The sequence below is a fragment of the Cupressus sempervirens genome, chromosome 2 (assembly GCF_028749045.1).
Source record: "Cupressus sempervirens isolate cs-2001-9-10 chromosome 2, ASM2874904v1, whole genome shotgun sequence".
In the NCBI taxonomy this organism is placed as follows: domain Eukaryota; kingdom Viridiplantae; phylum Streptophyta; class Pinopsida; order Cupressales; family Cupressaceae; genus Cupressus; species Cupressus sempervirens.
This window is the reverse complement of record NC_143119.1, coordinates 35,472,082-35,492,991: the sequence shown is the minus strand read 5'-3', so window position 1 is coordinate 35,492,991 and position 20,910 is coordinate 35,472,082.

Sequence of the window (20,910 nt, the reverse complement as noted above, 5' to 3'; positions counted from 1 at the left end):
CATTATGTTTTCAAAAAGATGGTTCTATCTACTTTTCAAAAATGTTGTAATTTCTTCTAGATTCTATTCCATGCTCTTTCTATCATGTTTTTTGCTTTTTTGCACTATGGTGGATATCTTGGATGTTTCAAGTTTGGGAATCATTTTCATGGCATGGGATCTCTTCTTTTGTGTTGTACTTTCCATTGTATCAGCTCTTTGCCCTTTCTGATCATTGTTGATATCATTTGTAAGCATTTTTATGCAAACACATTGAGATAAAGTGCCATACTGCATCTATTTTTTCATTTCAGTTGTTTGCCTTGTTTTGCCTTCTAATTCAAGTAATGTCATTTGAGGACACTCATGTAGATTATTGTATTCTTGGGATTCATTATATCTTGTGCCCTATTTTACATTCACTACTCCGATAAAGTGCCATGGGGGGGTTGATGTTTTCCTTTGTTTTCCATCTTCCTTTGTCTAGTGAGTGTCCCTTCTGTGACATTAGCCTCATGACATGTATGAGATTGATCACCTCAGTACACACTTATGTACTCTTTTGAGCATCTTGATCATGGTTCCTTGCCTTGCAGTTCTTTTTGGCCCACTTTTTAAATTTCCTATCACCTCACCCTTGTCTACATTAAGGGGGTTCTTCTATTGTTTCTAATGCTTCCTTGGTTCGTTGGAGTGATCTATGTATTTAGTATTTGATCCTATGTGCTAGGAAATTGTAGTGGCTAGATACTTATGCATTTTGGTGAGATGGATCATCTACCATATAGACACTTTTCTTTTCTTTCCTACTTTGGTTGTAGCCTTCCTTGGTTCGATTGATCAGCTCTTCAAGCTTTACTATTTTATTCATTTGTATTTTCAAGTTCAGTTGTTTGCCTTTGTTTGCCTCCTAATTCGATGCAGATTATAGTCTTCTCTACCTAGTCAGATTCTATTTCAGAGTAGGTTCTACAAATTAGTAGTTTCCTTTTGATAGTGTTTGCGGCTTCTTCATGCTTTAGTGGTTTTCTTCTCTTTGTTCTTATTTTTTGGAACATTTCTCTAGTTGGAGGCTTCTGTAGTCCTTCACTAGGTTTTTAGCTATCTCTTTTTGGAGTAGAGTTTTTCCCACTAGGATTTCTCTATTTCTCTGGTTCATAGATTTTTTTTGTGATGGGGTACCTCATAAGGCCTTGTTTCCAGGACCCAAGTTTTCTTTCAACATTGCATTGTAGTTTCCTTGCTCTTTCTATATTCTGTAGCTGCATTGCCGCTCATCTTAAGAGGGGTGTTAGAGAAAAAGGTTAATTTAAATTCATTTATTAAATTTCCTTTTATGCCTTCTTAAGATTTTTCTTTATGCATTTTTTAGCTTTCTCTATTTAATAATTATTTTGTAATTATTAAATATCTTTGACCTTTAGGTTACCCTTTGTAACTTATTAGGTTACCCTTTTTCAGGTTTCGATCTCCTTTTATAAGGATTGATCTCTTTGTAATCAATAATATCTTCTTAATCTAAATATACAATTTGCTTGTTTTTAGATCAAACCCTTTCCTCTTCTTGTCTTTTCTTCTCTGTGACAAGTTTTCTAGATGTAGGTATTCGTGGGCTTTGTGGATTTGATTTGCATATTTTCTCAAATCCTACATAAATGACCCACTTTGAGGGATTCAAAACCTAGTCAAATGGATTCAAAACAACTCAAAATATAAAACATAGGTTTTCTAGTATGAACACTAAATACTCCCAAAGTAGTGAGTCATGAAACATTACTGAGTGCAAGATATTCAATTGCAAAAAAGGCCTCTTGTCACTGTTTGACATAGGCAAAAATGCAGATTTGGGCATTTCTTAAAACATAACTTCACAAAATTACTTAGAATGGAAATTTATCTTAATAGAACAAGTGGATAGACTGAATGCAAGGTTTTAGAAACATTAAACATCTCTAAGGCATCAAAAGGATAGCTGGGTACACATGCATCAAAAGTGCTAATAGGGCTTGATTTCTAGAATGGTACTCAAAATCAAGGCTTCAATTTTGAGTCCCAACAGATTCTATCTTAAACGCCCTAATTTCCTTTGTAGTGAGACTGATTGCTCACAAGTTCTTTGAGTATAGTAGACTAAACAATGTATCCTATATGGCAATGGATTTGGGATATAAGATAGTAAAGAGAGATCACACCTATGACCTTGTTGAGTTACAACTTCAACAATTATCTAAAAAATTGGAGGCCATAACAAAAACAAAGAGTGCATCTTGAAAGTTTGCTTCTCTACTTGTCTACATATTCTTTAATGTGCATAACACTTTTTCTACATTTGGTAAAGTGGTTTAGAAGTCAAATAGGCTAGTTACATTTTACATTTCAGAGCTCATAGAGAAACTTGGAGACATCTTTGAGTCAGCGATGACAAGTTATTTTGAGGATTTTATGAAATCCATTAAAGAAAGACTAAGGCAACATGTGTCACCAATGAAACAACATTATAATGATGTTTGCTTCCTAGTGGATGCAGATTACACATATGTGTAGGCAACTATACCTAGGGTTAGATGGCTAAAGACCTTTCCTTTTGAGTTAAATGTGGATGAGACATTTGTAGCTATTATAGCTCTACTATTCAAGGACATTGATAAAAGTGCCACCTCATTTGGAAACTATGAGGAAGCCAAGTCTAGGATCACTGTGAACTTGCAAACTACTTTAGTGATAAGAAAGAAGAAGAAGCTTGTGAAGAAGCTAAAGGATAGATTTGGTGAAGGGGGAGAAGAAGAAGAAGAAGATGAAGATGATGAAGAGGATGAACAAGTTCAAGCCCCATTAGCACTTACACAAGGACAAGGAGAAGGCCAAGAAGAAGAAGCAAGAGATGTCAAGGAAGAAGAATCTTAGGAAGCATCTAAACCAGCTAAGAAGAAGAGGAAGAAAAAGGAACCAAAGGTGAAGAAACCAAAAAAGATTGTGAAAAGTTCACAACAAAAGCCAACAACACTTGCTACCAGGTCTAGCACAAGGGCAACCACCAAGCAAGTCAAGGAAGCTAAAAAGCCAAAGGCCAAAAGATCTATTGCCACAACTAAGTAAAGTTAGCCAAAAAACAAAACATACAAGAGGTTAAGGAGGAAATACACTCCAATAGTTGAGTCAGATTAGGAGAAAATTGAGTTAGATGACCTATGCCAATTTAAGGTGGTAAGCCACAATCCCTCCTCTGACTTAAGACAAATTGTGTGATAATGCAAAATCAAATGTAAATTTATCTAGTTTTGCACACATTGATTTTGATAAGTTAGTAAAATTTGATCAGAATAAAGTTGATGAAGCCATATATGAGATGATGGCTACATTCAAATCAACTCCTCTTGAGATTTCCAACTCAGTACCCAAGAGTCTATATGAAAAAGTTGAGTAGAAATAGAAATTTATTTTACAAAATAAGAGACAAATTAGGAAAACTAATCTGGCCCAAGTAATGTCTAAATTGGATAGGAAAATGATTAATGATGATATGGAATTGCACAAATGAAAATTTACCCCAAAATATAGAGCATTCCATATTTTGAAGACATATATAGAAGATGTGGTAACCAAGAGTGCATCTATTTGGAAAACTATCTATGGGTTATCCACAAAGGCTATCACAAAGAAAGGCGAACAAGAGGTAGTAGAGACTACAAAAGAGACATTAGTCAAGGATGGTAATGTGAGAGACACTGAGGAAACAATAGAAGAAGAGGCCACAACTAATGATGACTAGCAAAATGATCAGAATGTACTTGATGTATGAGTGTTGAGTGCTAGTCCTCCACATGTAGACCAAGTGAGTCAGTAGGATTTAGTACAAATAAAGGATGTTCCTGATAATTCAACTCAAAAAATCAATCCTTTGATTGAAGAAGACTTGAAGAAGATACTTAAGGACTCTACCACAACAAAAAAATTATGCAACAATCTTGTGTTGGTGAGAGTAGATAAGATTAAGAGGGAAAAACTAGCATTTGCGAGGGAGAAACCAAAAGAAACATCCAATGTGCCCCCTCAATTTATAGAGTAAAAAGATAAAGAAGATCATAGTGCAAGCACTAAATAGGCAAGTGTTACAACTAACACACAAGTTACCATGCCTATAGTGATATTTTAAATGAAAGAGGTAGTGAACCAAGATGTCAACACATTGTTCATAGACATTCCAAGAAAAAAAGCAATATTGACTATTGAAGATGATGGAACTGAGGTTCACATAGGTCAAGAAGCTAGTCTTACACCTATTTCATAAGTAAAAGGTTAAACACAATAATAAGAGGCAAGTAAAGAAGAGAATAAGTATTAAGAGTTGAAGGTGACTACTGCACCAGAGGAACAAATAGCCATATAGACTCTGGTTACACTACCAATTTTTGTTACTCCTCCTGGTAGTCAAGCTCTTCAAAGGCTGAGCATTGATGCTATATCAATGCAAGTATCAAGGCCCAGTGCAGAGACATCTAAGAGCCAAGATGATACATTTTATGGATATGTGAGCCTAGATGAGGTGATTCAACTACCAAAGCTTGATCTTACAATAATCAACATAGAGAATACAAGCATTCTATAGGAAGCTCTACGGAGAAACAAACAACAAGAGTTGCTAAGAAGGGAGCATAAGCAGAAGGAAGTGCTTCATGACATCAAAGACATATTTCTTAATATTTTTGGCCTTCTAGAGCCAAATGAAGACAAACCTTTCATTGAGCAACTGGTAAACATTATTGATAAAGAAAGAGATGAAGACCTAGATTCTAATGTCAAATTATTAGAATGGTCTAAGAGAAAATTCCACTCTTAAGTACTTGAAAATATATCTAGTTCTATTACACTTAGACCAGTTGATTTAGAAACCAAAGTTGAGAGTGTGAAGAAGGTGTTGGAGAACATATTTTCTCTTTACACCAAGCTATGTGATGTGAATTTTTTTACAAAGGAAGTACAGAGGGCTATTAGCCAACTGCAAGGAGAGTACAACTTTAAAACCATCTCCTAGTTAAAGTCAGTCCCATTTTAAGAATTTACTATCCATCAAAGGAAAATTTGCTAAGATGTAAGCACATGATACAAATATTGGATCCACTTTGATAAGTATTTAATCCATGTTGACTCCTCACATGGAAGTATTGCACACGGAACTAGCCTTTGCTAAGACATTGATGAAGAAAGGTAACCAAATCTCTACTCATGATGGCTTAGCTGACCTTGCTACTGAGCTAGATATTCAATACCAATTTCTAGAGGTTGCATGCAATAATTGGGATGCAATATTGAAAATAATAATGGAGGTCCATAAAACATTTTTGGATAAACATAGTATTCGTGTACCACCCCTGACATAAGTGTCAAAAAGGGGGATAGTGAAGTTTTTGGGATAGTAACTAGTTTTGAGTAAGGGGGAGTACTAATGTAGAAACATGGGATGATAAAAAAGAAAACATTTACTTAGCATGAGTACACGATTCAAAAATAGAAAGGAAAAATTTACTTGGGGGAGTAATGAAGTTTTGAGGTATGATTGTTAGTCATCCATTTTGTAAAGTTTTAAAGTTTTGAAATTTTGTATGCGAGCCTAGTAAAGATTACAAATTGTCTGAGTTATGCTCATATTAAAAGTGTATATGCATGGTCAAGTGTTTTTTCCACCCATGTCAAAGGGCGAGATTGTTGATCTCATTTTGGTTTTGACAAGGTAGTGAAAAAACACTTAAGTCATACTCTAGTAGAATTATAGTGTGAGCCAAGTGCAAAGAGTAAGTTGATCATAAGTTGTCAAATATTGCATGCTGAACAATATACTTAGTTAGTACCGAGCACCAATATGTGCCAAGTAGATAGTATGTGCCAAGTCACTCAAGTGCCAAGAAAGTATATACATGCCAAGTGATTTAGGTGCCAAGTAAATAGTGTATGCCAAGCTATTCATAATCTGAGCTACAACATTGAAGATATAGTGAGTGTCGAGCATCAGAGTCTTTAGGTTTTGAGTAAATAGTCTTTTGCATAGTTGATTGTAATAGCACAAACTTTTATGTAAACCATTTTTGGGCCAACCTAATGTCTATTTTATGATTCTAGAAGATAAGGATGAATGTATTGTGAATCCCTATGTATAATATGCAACCAATCAAAAAAAGGGATGTTCTAAGTGGCAATATGGATCAACCAGAATTGTTCATTCTAACCTAACTATAGTCCAACCTATGCCTACTTAAGGAGGAAAACCCTAAAAGAGTTTGTGTATGTACAAAGAAGTGAAGGAGATGAATGCTAAGTGTAGAGAGGACATTCATGGTGACTAAGGAAGTAGAGGTATAAATTGTAGAATCAATTAGAGATAATAGAACAATGTAGAGAGAGAGAGAGAGAGAGAGAGAGAGAGAGAGAGAGAGAGAGAGAGAGAGAGAGAGAGAGGAGATAATTTTGATCAGGAGGAACAAGTATTCAGTAGGAAAGAGAAGATCTAAAATCTAGTAGTAAGGTGCTAACTAAAGGATCATGGTGCTAAATCATTTTAATAGGTGATACACAGAAAATCTCCTAAATGAGTAGCCTTAATAGGTTTCAAGTTCTAAAAGACTTTTTAAAAATATCTTAACCAAGTACTTACTTCATCGTGAGTTAAAATCCTCTAAAAAGGTGAGACCTAACAGTCTTTGTAGCCTTTGACAGGGTAGATCCTTCATATGATAGATCATAGTATATGATCAAACAATTGTAACCATAATTAGGTACACTTTACAACTGAAATAATGAAGATTTGTGGGTGTCATCCCCACCCCAGTTTTACCTTCTCTTTGGAGGGTTTTTGGATAACCATTATCTTGTGTCAAATGTTATTTGCTTTATGTTATGTATGACTGCATGGATAGTTATTTCATTTTACATATTGGAGTATGAGATGGATGTGTGGTGAATATATTTTGGTTAAATTTTTGAAGTGTTGATTCACCCCCCCTCTTTGAACACACTTTTGCATTAAGTAATTCCAACACTTGGTGCAGGTCCTGTTGTGAAATCTTCGTGCATTAATGTTGAAGCACTATTTTCATTTGTAGAGTAAGAGGCTATTAGATTAGAGTAGTCTATACTCTCCTTGAATGATGGTGTATATAGAGACATTTGTGTGACCATATGTAGTACCTTATAGGATCTGACTAGTAAATTTAGAGTACATCATTCTTTTACCTGTGATGTATTAGCTACCATATCTATGGAGCTTAGAGTTGAGATTTTGGGAGATGAATCTTTTAAACTAGAATATCTCAAGGGGTTAAACCCTATTCACTTATAACATGTAATATCTTCTCATGATCTTCATTATCTAGTCTCCACTTGTGACATCCACACTTAAATTTGAATGGATGTAGACAAAGCTCAGTGGCAACAACCATGTGATTTGATTGTAAAACCTTGTTGTTAGGTTAATAATTAACAAAGTGTATTCCATATTGGACTATTTTGATTTTCTTCACATATGTTCCCTGTATCACAACAAAACTTGCACCACAAATTTAAATATTTTAAAATCTGATTGATATAAATTCACCTAGATATATATAAATTCATATGTGTACATGCACATGTATTTATATAAACTAAACATGTATACCTATGGGGAATAAAATTTCATTACTTTCTTTAGGATCATATAACTTTCTCCTCTCTACAGCAGATCACAATAAATAATCATTGACACCTTCATGATTTCTAGGCCCAACAATCCTTATAAAGACATCTCCTACAAAACAACTATGCACATGTACATTATATAAGATAGTTCATGCAGAACAAGTCTTGGAAATACAATAGGGAATTAAACTCTAAGAGGGGGGTTTGGATCAACACTTAAAACTTTCAACCTCTAAAAGTATTAACCACACATTCATCTCAAAAACTATGAATAAAACTGAAATACCAAATTAAGAACATACATCCATAGCATGACAATGTTCAACACATGTATGACACAAGATATTTGGTTACCAAGAAACCCTCAAAGGAGAAGAAAAAACTGGGGTGGGGATGACACCCACAAATCTTCACTACTATAGTAATAAAGTGTATCTAATGAAGGTTACAATGTTTGATCATGAAACATGATCTACCCTATGAAAGGTCTACCCTATTAAAGGCTTACAAGATTGTTAAATCTTACCCTATTAAAGGATTTAGAAAACCCTACTAAAAGTGTTCCTGGTAAGAGGACTTTAACTTGCAATAAAGTAAGCACCTTGTTAAAGGATTTACAAAAGTCTGTTAGGACTACTCTATTAAGAGATTTGACTGATTCACCTGTTAAAATGTCTCAACAATGATCCTACAGTTAGCACTCTATTCTTGATGTTAGATCACCTCTAAAATGATGTATACTTGATCCTTTCTAATCAAATGTACCTCTACTATCCTCTACTTCCTTTCCTCTATTCTCCTTCTATTTGATTCTATAATGTAACTCAATTCATAACACATTAATCACCACAAATTCTCTGTTTGCACATGCAAAATCTCTTCAATTCAACTTTATATTCCTCTGTCCCATCTATAAAGTTTAGGATTCATCTTACCTAGGAAGACCTTAGTGATTTAGGGTTAGGTATGAATAAATGGTAGTGATTCACCCATATTTCCACTTAAACCTTACCTTTTTTTTGATTGGATGCATGTCATGCATAGGGATTCACAAATAAGGTTCATCCTTATCAACAAAAATCATAAAACAATACTTAAGTCAGCCCAAAAAAAATATTTTACATAGTAGTTTATGCCAATATAAACAACTATGTCAAAACTATATTACTTAACATCTGAAGTCCTTGGTGCTCAAACCTAGCTATAAGTTCAATGCTGTCACTTGGCATCTGAGTGACTCGACATGCACTACTTGCTTGACACTTGAATCACTTAGTACATACTATATGCTTGGCATCTAAGTGACTCACACTTGAGTGGCTCAACACTCACTGTTTACTCAACATGCACTAACTTATATGTTATGTTTAGCATATGTTACTTATTCGGTATGAACTAAGTAGATGACTTAAGTGTATTGACATTCATTAGTCAAAACCAATTTGAGATCAACATTCTCCCCCTTTAACATGAGTGTTAAAAACACTTGGTCATACATTAATGATCTTATCCTTATGAGCATAACATAAATAACTAGTATCTGTTCGGCTTCTATATAAAAAATTTCAAAATATCAAAATTTGGCAACACATGACTTATCAGTAATACCTCAAAATTTCAATTTCATAACTCCCTCTGAGTTGATTGTTTTGTGCTATACTCTATACAAAATCTTTCTCCTACTAAGTATATTTTTTGTTTATTTAACTCTATCTCTGTCTCCCCCATATGCTTTCTCATTATTACTCCCCCCTTTGTCCTTACTCCCTCTTTATCCTTACTCCCCCTTTTTGACACTTATGTATGTCAATGGGTTATACATTAATAGTGTATTTGTCCAAAAATGGTTTGTGGATCTCGAGGATAATTTGGATGGCTAGTGTGATAGCAATGTGGACTAAGCCTTCATGTATAGAAAGATAAGAGTCTTCATGAGATTTTAAATGTAGGCTAGTTCCTTGTGTAGTATCTCCATGTGTGGAGTCAACGTTGACAAGATGCATATTAGTTTGGCCCTGATGTTGGCTTCATCTACATGTAATGATGCTAACTAAATTTGGGAATATAGGAGGGTGCTGAAGTGTTTCTCACTTTGTTTTGGAGACTTTGGTAGAGTTATGCTATATTTATGCATAATGCTCTCCAAGTTTAGGATATGACTCCTAACTTCCCTTGTGAAGAGTGTAGTATCATTCAATTTGGTATACAAAGAGAAAACATTCTCTAGTTTCTTCTTCACACTTTCTCTTTTGGTTGCTAATTCAACCTATGTCAGTGCAGTAGCACTTGATATATTTTCATCAACCTAATGTTGGAACTTTCTCTCAGACCATTTAAGTAATTTGACATTAGAATCTAGGTCCGTGTCATTAAGCTTCTCCACTAAGCTGGTTAACTGTTCAATTATTGGCTTGCTTTCTTCTTCTGGACCCCATAGACTAAATGCATCGATAAATATTTTTTTGATATCAATCAAGTCTTGCTTCTACCTATGCTCCTGTCTGAGAAATTCTTGATGCTTCTTCTTTGCTAGGGCTTCCTAGAGTATACCCATCTACTCAATAGTAATAGGTGCATAATCAAATTTGGGAAACTTAATTACTTCATCTAGGTTTACATAAAAAAATGATGTAACTTTAGCTCCCTTGGATGTACTTGGACTTGGCCTTGAGGATTGTAATGGTGTGGCTTCTATGTATGACCTCTGGAGAATTTGACTAGGAGGAGTGGCAGATTTTGGTAATGTTACCAATGTTTGTATTGCTAGTTGCTCCTCTATCTTTGTTGTCAAATTGGACTCCTCAGGTGTATCCTTCTCTTCCTCTGTATATTTAGTAACACCTTGATTATATGTTGTAGGTGTAGGAGTATCTACCTGACCTATTTGAATTTGAATCTCTTCATTCTTTTCTATCTCATTTTTTTTCTCTCCATCTATCTCACCTTTATCATGTACACTTTCCTCTATAGTGACTAAGATTAAAGTACTTTGTGCCAGTGTACTAATGGTAGGAGTAGGTGTCTCTTTCCTTTGATATACCACAAGGGGTAATATATGTTGTATCATAGAAAATTGAAGAGGGGCAGTAGGTGTAACTTTTTTCTATACTTCCTCCCTTGTAGGTATCTCATCCGCCTTCTCAATCTCATCAACCTCCACTAGTATAGGATTTTCACAAAGTTTAGCTTGGGTAGTAGATTCCAGCAATATCTTTTTCAAATCATCTTCTTTGAGGGGATTGATGTTTTGAGTGAGAGAATTAGAAACATCCTTTATCTTTATAGCGTCATCTTCTTTTTCTATCTCATGTGATGGACTGACACTTGACACTAGTGTATCTAGTATAATCTATTTTGTTGGTTGCTCATCATCATCTCATGCCTACATATCTATGCTTATGTTTGTGCCTCTCTCAAATGTATCTTGTTTAATTTCATCTTCTTTTTCTCCTTCTTTACCTACCTCAATAGGTGCCTACAATATTGCTTGGGATGTTGTCAAACCATATAGTGATTTCCACATCAAAGTAGTCTTTTGTAAAACATCCTCAATGTTATTCTATAATATACTGAATGCCCTATATTTTGGTGCAAATTTCCCAGTATGTTTCTTAATGGCTTTTGCCATTGCACCCTTAGTTCTTGCATTACCTAGGCAAGTGTTGTTTCTCTTATTTGTTTTTTAGTATCCAGGCTCAACTCTCTCATACAAACTCTTGGGTATGAAGTTGGCAAGTTCAAGAGGAGCCTTTTTAAATATTTCCATCATGGAATACTACCTCTTCAACTTGATTCATTTCAATCTTCCCAAAATTGTCAAACTCAATGTGAGAGAATTTAGATAAATCAACATGATTTCTAATATTCTCACATATATTATCTAAATTTGAAGAAGTATAAGTTACCACTTGAAACTAGTTTTTGTCATTAGATTTAGTCTTCTCTTCATTAGATTTAGTTGGAGCAACATATTGTCTCCTCGGTCTCTTCTAAGATTCTTCACCCTTGCTAGCTCAACTAGCTCTTTTCTCCTTTGGCTTGGCTAATTCCTTAGCCTTTTGTGTAGTGGCCCTTATGCTAGCCATAGTTATAGGTGCCATAGGCTAAGTAGGTTTTGCAACCTTCTTTCATTTGTTTATTTTAGGTGCTTTAGCTTTTCTTTCTTCTGTTTAGTAGTTGTAGGTGTTTCATTGGCTTCTTCTCCCTTGGCACCTTCTACAATTTCTACTTCCTCTTCTTGTTGGTCCTCTCCTTGACCTTGGGTGATGGAAAGTGGTTCTTGGGCAAGTGCATTCTCTTCTTCTTCTTCTTCATCTTCATCATCATCTTCATCTTCTTCTGCCCCTTCACCAAATTTATCTCTTAGTTTCTTTACCATCTTATTCTTCTTTCTAATGATTGAAGTAGTCTTCAAGTCCATTATGATTTTTGACTTGGCCACATCATAGTTCCCAAAAGCTATAGTCTCTTTGTCCACTTCTTCTACAAGTAATTTTGTCATCAAAATGTTTCTCCACTAGTGAAACTAGTATCCTTAGTCTTTTCATCATTGACTACTTGAAGTCTTAAAAGTAGCTTGTCATGAATGACTCAAAATTATCACCTATTTGCACTGCAATAGATCTATTTACCGTCGATGTAACTTTACCAAAAGTAGGAAATGCATTATGTACATAAAAGAATATACATACAAGAATAGATCCAAATTTGCATTGTGCACTTTTGGACTTCCTTATGGCTCCCAAATTCTCAGTCAATTATTTCAACTGCAACTCAACAAGATCATAAGTGTGATCTTTCATCACTATTTTGTATTCCACATCCACTGTAATTCATGGAACACTGTTAAACTTGTTGGATTGATAGAACTTATGTGCTATTATCCTCACTACAAAAGTAATTAAAGGATCTTTGATTATATCTATTGTCATCCCTCATTTATTCCACATAGCCCCTATATTCGTTTCAATTACCTCTTTTTCTTCACTTCTTAATGTCTTTGGCTGATCCACGGTTGGATACCCTGTAACTCTACACACAATTTTCTTGGTGATTTTCACCAGTTCATTCTCTAACCAAATATAATTATCTATTGGAATACTTTAGAATAACTAGGAGGGGGGGGGGGGGGGGGTGTTGGTTGGGTGAATCAATTATCCAAGGTCCAGATGTATAAATAAAACTTTTCACAACTTAGTGAACCTATATAACATCTATACTCATGCATACATCCATAAGATTATGAAATCACTTGAAACTTGCAGGTTACTGTCAAATCAACTTGCAAAAATGTAAAGCATGAAACATAATAGATTCATCAAGAAACTTGACACAATGATTTATGTGGAAGCCCAATTTGGAAAAAACCACCAGTAACATGCTACTCTTTTCACTCTTCTAAAGTGAGGCCCTATGAAAGGCCAACCCTGTTAAATTTTACAATGCACACTATTAAATGTAACCTTGTTAAAGGATTTCAATCACCCTATTAGAAGTGAGCCTTGTTAGAGGACTTTAGACCATTCACTTGGAATGTCACCCGATTAAAGGATTTAAAAATGACTATTAGGTCAACCTTAGTCCAAAGGATTTACCATAGACTGATACAATTATGAGAGAGTAACAATAAGGCTTTGATTTGATACAATTTACAACTTCATTTTCAGATTATAGATCACTGTTTAGTCCTCTATTTTACTTGGCCTTCATACATTATAGCTCTAATAGCTTGTTCACCCTTCAAGCATTCATCTCCTTAAGCCTTCTTGCTTAACATGCCATTGTAGACTCTTTTCTTAGGTCACTTGATGAAGAAAAACCCTTAACTTCTTGTCTTCCTTAGGTTTTGGCACATGACAACCTTTGCTTTTGACCAACCATTCCTATAAATAGAAAATTAAGATCTTTTGCTGCAAATTTTCCATCATCCAATTTAGGGTTAGGATGGATTAGGTAGGATATAATGTATCTACCCCACATTCCATATCTCTTCTAGAAACTTCTCTTAGGATCCACTTTGAATTTGCCTAAAAATGGTTTACCTTGAATTTTGTGCCACTAGCTCATCAACCTTATCTTCCACCTGATTCACACAATCCAAGAAAATAAACTTATTGGCTTAGATTCATCAAACTCACGATCTTTTAAATTATGCAGTAGCTTGGCATTATCCCTCTTCTGATGCTCAACACATACTGTGTTGCTAGGCATCCATTGTGAAATTACTCAACACGAACTAAAGTTTACTGGTGCTTAACATCAACTAAAATTTACTTGGCATCCATTATTCTACTTAGCATACACTAGAATAAGCATTTACTTGGCTCCAACTAATTTTCTACTTAGCTTGCATTGACTTTTCTCAACACCTACTATCCACTTGGTCAAGCTTGGCAGATAAACTTTGTATAACTTGTTCTTCTAAACTTTCTTAGTGTAAACATCCTTTGTAGTTTCAAGTATATTATCAATTCATCATGTCATCACTATCTTAATTGATCCTTGTACTTCATTACATAATCATAACTCAACTTTTCCTCTATTTGCTATTGTTACATCTTTTGATCAAATCCTCTTCATCAATCAAATAAGTGATAGTACTTAAATCTTATAAGTAGTTGTCTTACCAAAAAAAATAGGTTTGACATCAATGAAAAAAAAATGATTGAAGCATACAATCTCCCTCTTTCAACAACCTCCTTCTTTGATTAGCTTCTTCAATCTATTTTCAACATTATCATGTACCCTGCTCAAAATTATCATTATCCATTCTATCTTGAAGATGTTGGGAAAATCTAGGGCATGGGTTAACCCTTTCTTCTCAATAATTTTGAATTCCTCCTTCAACACTCCATTTTCAAATAATTTCCCATATGTCTCCCTAATTTCCATGTCTCCTATGCTTCCAACCTGACATGTATATCATCATTTGACATCTTGGATCATTAAGACTTGTAGTGGTATCATTGATAATGCACCAGATGGATCTTTTTTATAATCTATGTCAGGTATGGCTTTAAAATTAAGTGGCTTAATCTCATTACTTATCAATTGTACATTCAAAACTTCCTTTCCTTCTACAACCCTGGTTGCTGAAGAACTAGACGCCATTTCATAAAACTAGGTTTTACAAAAACTCAAACTGCATAACTCAACACTCAATAAATACCTTTATGATTCTATAGTGATGGTGTCGGGTGACTATTGAATCCATTTGAAAAAGCTTAGAACAATTTCTCTAGTTTTTCTTTAGCTCTTAGTGCTCTCCTTGAAATTTGAATAATGTCAAATGAGTAGAAATTGATCATATAAACCTTGAAACATTTCAATTAATGCTTAGTGTGTATACAACTATAAGCTCAGCTTTAATAAGGATTTCAACTCACTCGGCTTCCATGAAGTTTCCTTTTCACTTGACAACCACTATGAGCTCGGTCAACACTAACAATTTTCATAGCTCAGCATCAACTAAGATTTCACTCAACAATTATAGTGAAACTTTGCATGCTCAACAACAACATGAAAACTAAAAAAACTAAAAGATTTCTTCTTGATTCTTAACAAAACTTGCATATTTCTTCATGCATATGTAATCTTTTCAACACTAAATCCTTGGAACTAATGCCAAGTATATCTCTTTAGATATCAGTCCCACTTACCTCTTGATTGCCTAATTGGAGGAGGTGTGATCACCTGACCCATTGGGTAAAGTGATCACTTCTACACTTGATGTGCTACAATCTTCCTTTCTCTTTCATGAGTTGTTCACCTCATCTCTAACATTCTCAATATCTACCTTTTCTTTGCCTTTTTTGAACTCACTACATGGTGCCTTTTACCGTGTTGGACAATTTATGCTTATATGTCTAGTCTTCAAATATCTAAAACATGTGGTTTGACTCAACCATCTACTATATTCACTTCTAAAATGTGTTGTTATGCAATTTTCTACAACATGTAAATACTCTTGATAGTAGTGACAACTATACCTTGTATTATAATTCCAATTATAAGAGTTACTTTTGTGCTTTACCTTAGTCTACTTGTTTGATGACCATTTAGGCTTGGATATGCACTCATATGCTCTATGTCCATACTTCTAATAGTTATAGTAGTATCCTTCAAATCTTTGTGAGCTTGTGGTCTTGGTTCTGCATTCATGTGCCTGATGTCCTTATTTGTTACATTTATGGTAGTCACCCATGAATTTCTACTTAGGATTCTAATTTGTAGTCTTTATCCTACAAACATTAGTAGTATGACCTATCTTACCACAATTATGACAAGTAGGTTTATAGTTCTTACCTTTTTTACTTCTCTCTTCACCACTTTTGGATGTTTCTCCTTCTTCAATACTAGTGTATGCCAATCCAAAAATATCACTGTTGGATCTAGGGGATCTCATCAATTTTTCAAAGTATTTGATGGTTTCACTAGCTTTGTTGAAACTATCAGCAAACTCCTTTTCTCTTTTTAGGTCATTTCTCATTTGTTCATTCTGCATCTTTAGTGTTGTGATCTCAATATCCTTTTCATTTAGTTCATGATTTGTAGTCATCATTTGACTCAGGTTTCCAATTGCATGTTAGCAATCCTAGGTACTTCTGATGTTTTCTCTTTCAGTCTATTGGTCAAAATCCTTTTGTCATCTTCAGTCATGAGTTTTTCCTCTTCAACTTTCCTTTTTCTACTCTATCACTTCACATAGAAATAATGATTGGATCTCTTTTTATCTCATTATATTTCTAACCTCTTCAAATAGGATTGCATTCTTTTCCATTAGATCTACAACTATTGCATCAAATTCATTAGAGTTTCTATTTGTAAGTAACTCAGTAGTGTTAATCTCTTGGTAATCTATGTCATTCTCTTGAATAAAAATTTCCTTCCTTCTCTTCAATGATCTATTTAGCTCATCTCTTACTTCATTTAGCTGATGTAGGGAAAGTTGTATTTTAGTAGTCTGGTTCTCAATAGTCTTTCCCAATTTGTAGACTTCCATCTCATAGATCTTTCCTCAAAGCTAAAAAGCTTTACTTTTAGAGAACAAGCTCTAGTGCCAATTGTTGGAAATACAATAGGGAAGTAAACTATGGTGGGGGGGGGTGGGGGGGCATCATCACTTAAAAATTTCAACCTCTAAAACTATTCACCACACATCCATCTCACAATTTACGTTAGCATGAATGGTGATGCTATGGGGAGCATTATAGAATAGTGTTATGACTATGTTTGTCATTAATGAAAACATATTAATTAGTTTGCAAAAAAATAATAGAGCAGTAGACTAAGATTTTTATATTAAGGGAAATAAATTGCATATGTGCTCATGCACAGTTACCACCATACGCTACAACATGTATGTGACATGTGCGCAAGTGTGAAAATCCTAAATCAAAATCATACAAAAGATATTAATAATTTATAGAGAACCACAGGGAACCAGAGCATTGGGAAAATAGTTTCTATTGTATGATCAATATAGCACATTATTTTTGGAATGAAGGGTTGTGTAGTTAACTAGAGGTATCACACTAACTACTGATAATGTCAACAAGTGCACAGGTACAAAAGTCACACGTGTGGAAGGTTGTGTATAACTATGAGTTGACAACATTAATTAAATGTGTATTTTATTTAATAAACTTATGATAAAATATGGAGCTAGCTCAAGAAATTAATATTGAGTATGTCTAAAGGAAAGATGTTTTTCTGAGTCTTAGTGACAAGGGTTGAGATTGGGAAGTAGAGAAGACTTGTAAATTGTGAAGTAGGGGAGCAGAGAAATCTGCTAATGTGTGTAAGTAACCTCTAGTGTTACTATTGATGGATACATAGTTCCAAATTTGATTGCATGATCTAAAGGCAGAGCAGTTTGATGTACTAGATAGAGGAAGAAGCAAAAGGCTATCACAGATCTATTATTCTAAAATGAATAGTACTAAGGTCAATTGGATAATGGGATCATTGATATGATTGTGAAGCTATTTAGACAGTGGGTTTAGTTGCCTTCTTCAACTCCTAACAGGGTTGGGATCTCCTAATAGGGATTCAAAGTCTCCTAACAGGGACTCTTTGTACTAAGCATTGCAATAGACTCCTGACAAGGTCCATCTTCTAACAAGGAATATTTAGATTAGTACATTATCTTGTGGGCATCATTCCCATTGGGGTTTTACCTCTGAGAAAGGGTTTCTCTAGTCAACATATCTAATGTAATTGTGTATGTGCATTTCTTTATGGTTGCTACTTGCTTTGGTTGAATGATTAAGAATTTCTTAAGAAGTTTAATATTTTATATTGTTGCATTACTAATTCACCCCACTCTCCCTACACCCCCTAGTTATATTGGTAAACTACTATTTCTAACAAATGTTATCAAAGCTTCAGGTCCTTGAAGGGAAGTTTAACAACTTTGGGAGATCCATGGCAAACCTATTCAGGAAGGAAAGTCCTAGACTATGATAACTGGAAGCATAAAATGAAGACTCATCTCTTGTGCATGGGTCTAGGATATTGGCTTGTAACCAAGATAGCAAAGAACATTCCAGAAGAAGACAATCTTGAAACTTTTACTGAGGAACAAAGAGAAGTGTTTATGTGCAACATAAGGGCAAGAGAAGAAATATTGTTAGCATTACCTGAAAGTGAGTATAGTTAGATAAAACCACTCAAAACATCTCATGAAATTCAAAAAAATTTAGAAGCTAATTATGAGGGTGATATACATGCAAAAAGGGTTAGATTGCAAGATTTGTATTGCGCATTCCAAGATGCTAGAATGATGGAAGATGAATCTATAAGAAGCTATGTTGGGAGAATATCTAAGATTTTTGTAGGAATCACATCTCATGATGGAAAGAAGTCTGATGATGAAGTGATATGGAAGATTTTGAAATGTCTGACACCACCTTTCAAGATAGTAGCACAAATGATTCAACTAATGATACCCTGTACTACTAATTTCACCAAAGAGACATTTCTTGGTAGATTGGAAACTACAAAATTTGATCTAAAAAATTCTAGAGAATTGGAAAAAGTTAAGACAACATTCAATGCACTAAACATCAAACCTGGTTTAGCAAGAAACACAAAAGTGCAAGGAGACATTGCTAGCAATAGCAAGTCCATTGAAGAAAAGATGCAAGAGGGAGTAGCTCTTCTTCTGGAAAAAGAAAAAGATGGTAAGAATATCTTAAAATTTTGGACATTTAATAAATATGGTCATTATGCATCTAAGTGTCCTAAAAGAGAAATAAAGTTTAAGGGAAGGTTCAATTCTAGAAGATCTAGAAATTTCTTATATGCTAATGAAGAAGAAGAAGAGGAATATGATCAAAGCATGAGTGAAGATGAATTAGGGTTCGTAGCTATAAAGGAGGATGATCTTCATAGAGAAATTTGAGAAGAAAGTGTGTTGATCTCACAAGTTGAAAAGAAATATTAGATCATTGATAGTGGTTGTTCACATCACATGATTGGTGATATGAGCAAGTTTGTCAAATTCAGAAGCCATGATGGAGGAATTGTCAGAGTAAGAAATAATGTAGCCTATCATACTATAGGAGTTGGATCTATCACACTTGATGGTAAAACATACACAAATGATGTTTACTTTGTTGATGGACTGAAGCATAACTTGTTGAGCATTGGATAACTTATGGACAAAGGATACCAACTACAATTTGGTAATAACACATGCATTATCAAGAACAAGGAAGGAAAACTACTTGGCACTGGTACTAAAACTAGAGGTAATGCATTTCAGTTAAAATCCATTGAAATAATATGTTTGGTAGCAAAGATTGACAATAGTTGGTTATGGCATAGAAGATTTTGTCATATTAACTTTGATAACATTGTGAAGGCCAGTAATACACTTGCTGTAAGAGATTTACCTAAGATAACTAAGCCCACTGACACTATTTGTAAGGAATGTATTTTGGCCAAGCAGAAGAGAGTCTCATTTCTGAGCAAGTAGTTTTGTACTACACAAAAGCTGGAATTGGTTCATACAAATCTAAGTGGTCCTACAAGAACAAGAGGATTCTATGGAGAAAGGTACTTTATGATTGTTGTTGATGATTTCACTAGAATGATGTGGGTAGCTTTTCTTAAAGAAAAATTAGAGGCATTTGAGAAATTCAAAATATTTAAGAACAAAGTTAAGAATGAATCTGGAGTCAAAATCAAGAGTTTAAGATCGGATAGAGGAGGAGAATTCACCTCTAGAGAATTCAATATCTATTGTGAAGAGCATGGCATCAGAAGATAGCTATCTTCACCCCATTCACCTAAGCAGAATGGTATTGCTGAAAGAAGAAATAAATCAATTGTTGAAGCAATAAGAGCTATGTTATTTGAGAATGATGTACCAAAGAATTTTTGGAGAGAAGCAATCAATATAGTAGTATACACACTCAATAGAGTGCAGATTAGGAAAGGTATGGACAAAACACCCTATGAATTATAATTTGGTCACTCACCATCTATCAAATACTTTAAGATATTTGGAAGCAAATGTTACATCAAGAGAGATGATGATATCAATAAGTTTGATCCAAGGAGCGATGAAGGTATGTTTTTTGGCCATTCATTAAAAAGTAAAGCCTACAAATGTTTCAAATATAGAGCAAAAACTATAGTAGAGTGTGCAAATGTTAAAATTTATGAAAATTTGGGCACCAAGGAATTATAGTAGATTATAACTCTGATGGAGATGATTAGTCTAGATTAACTAACAAAAGTAATGAGTTATTTCTCAAGAATAACAATGATTTGCAGAACAGTGTGCAAATTGAAGATGGAAGGGAAGAATAGAGCACAGTGCCCGAGATAAGAGTTGAAGTAGCAACTCCTACCCCAAATAGGAACTTGGTAAAAAACCATCCTACTGATCATATAATAGGAAGTAAAGAAAAGGGACTAATGACAAGGAGCAAAATTAATGAAGAATTATGTTTGATATCTCAAGTAGAACCAAGAAGTGCAGATGAAGAAATCAAAGATAATCATTGGGTGAAAGCAATGACGGAAGCACTCTAACAGATAATCAAAAATGACACATGGGAGTTAGTTCCTAGACCTAAGGATAAAAATGTGATTGGCAGAAAATGGATATTCATAAATAAAATAAATGAATAGGGAGAAGTGATAAGAAACAAAGCAAGACTTATATGCAAAGACTACTCTCAATAAGAAGGAATTGATTATGAAGAAACATATGCACCTATAGCAAGGATGGAAGTAGTCAGAATGTTCCTA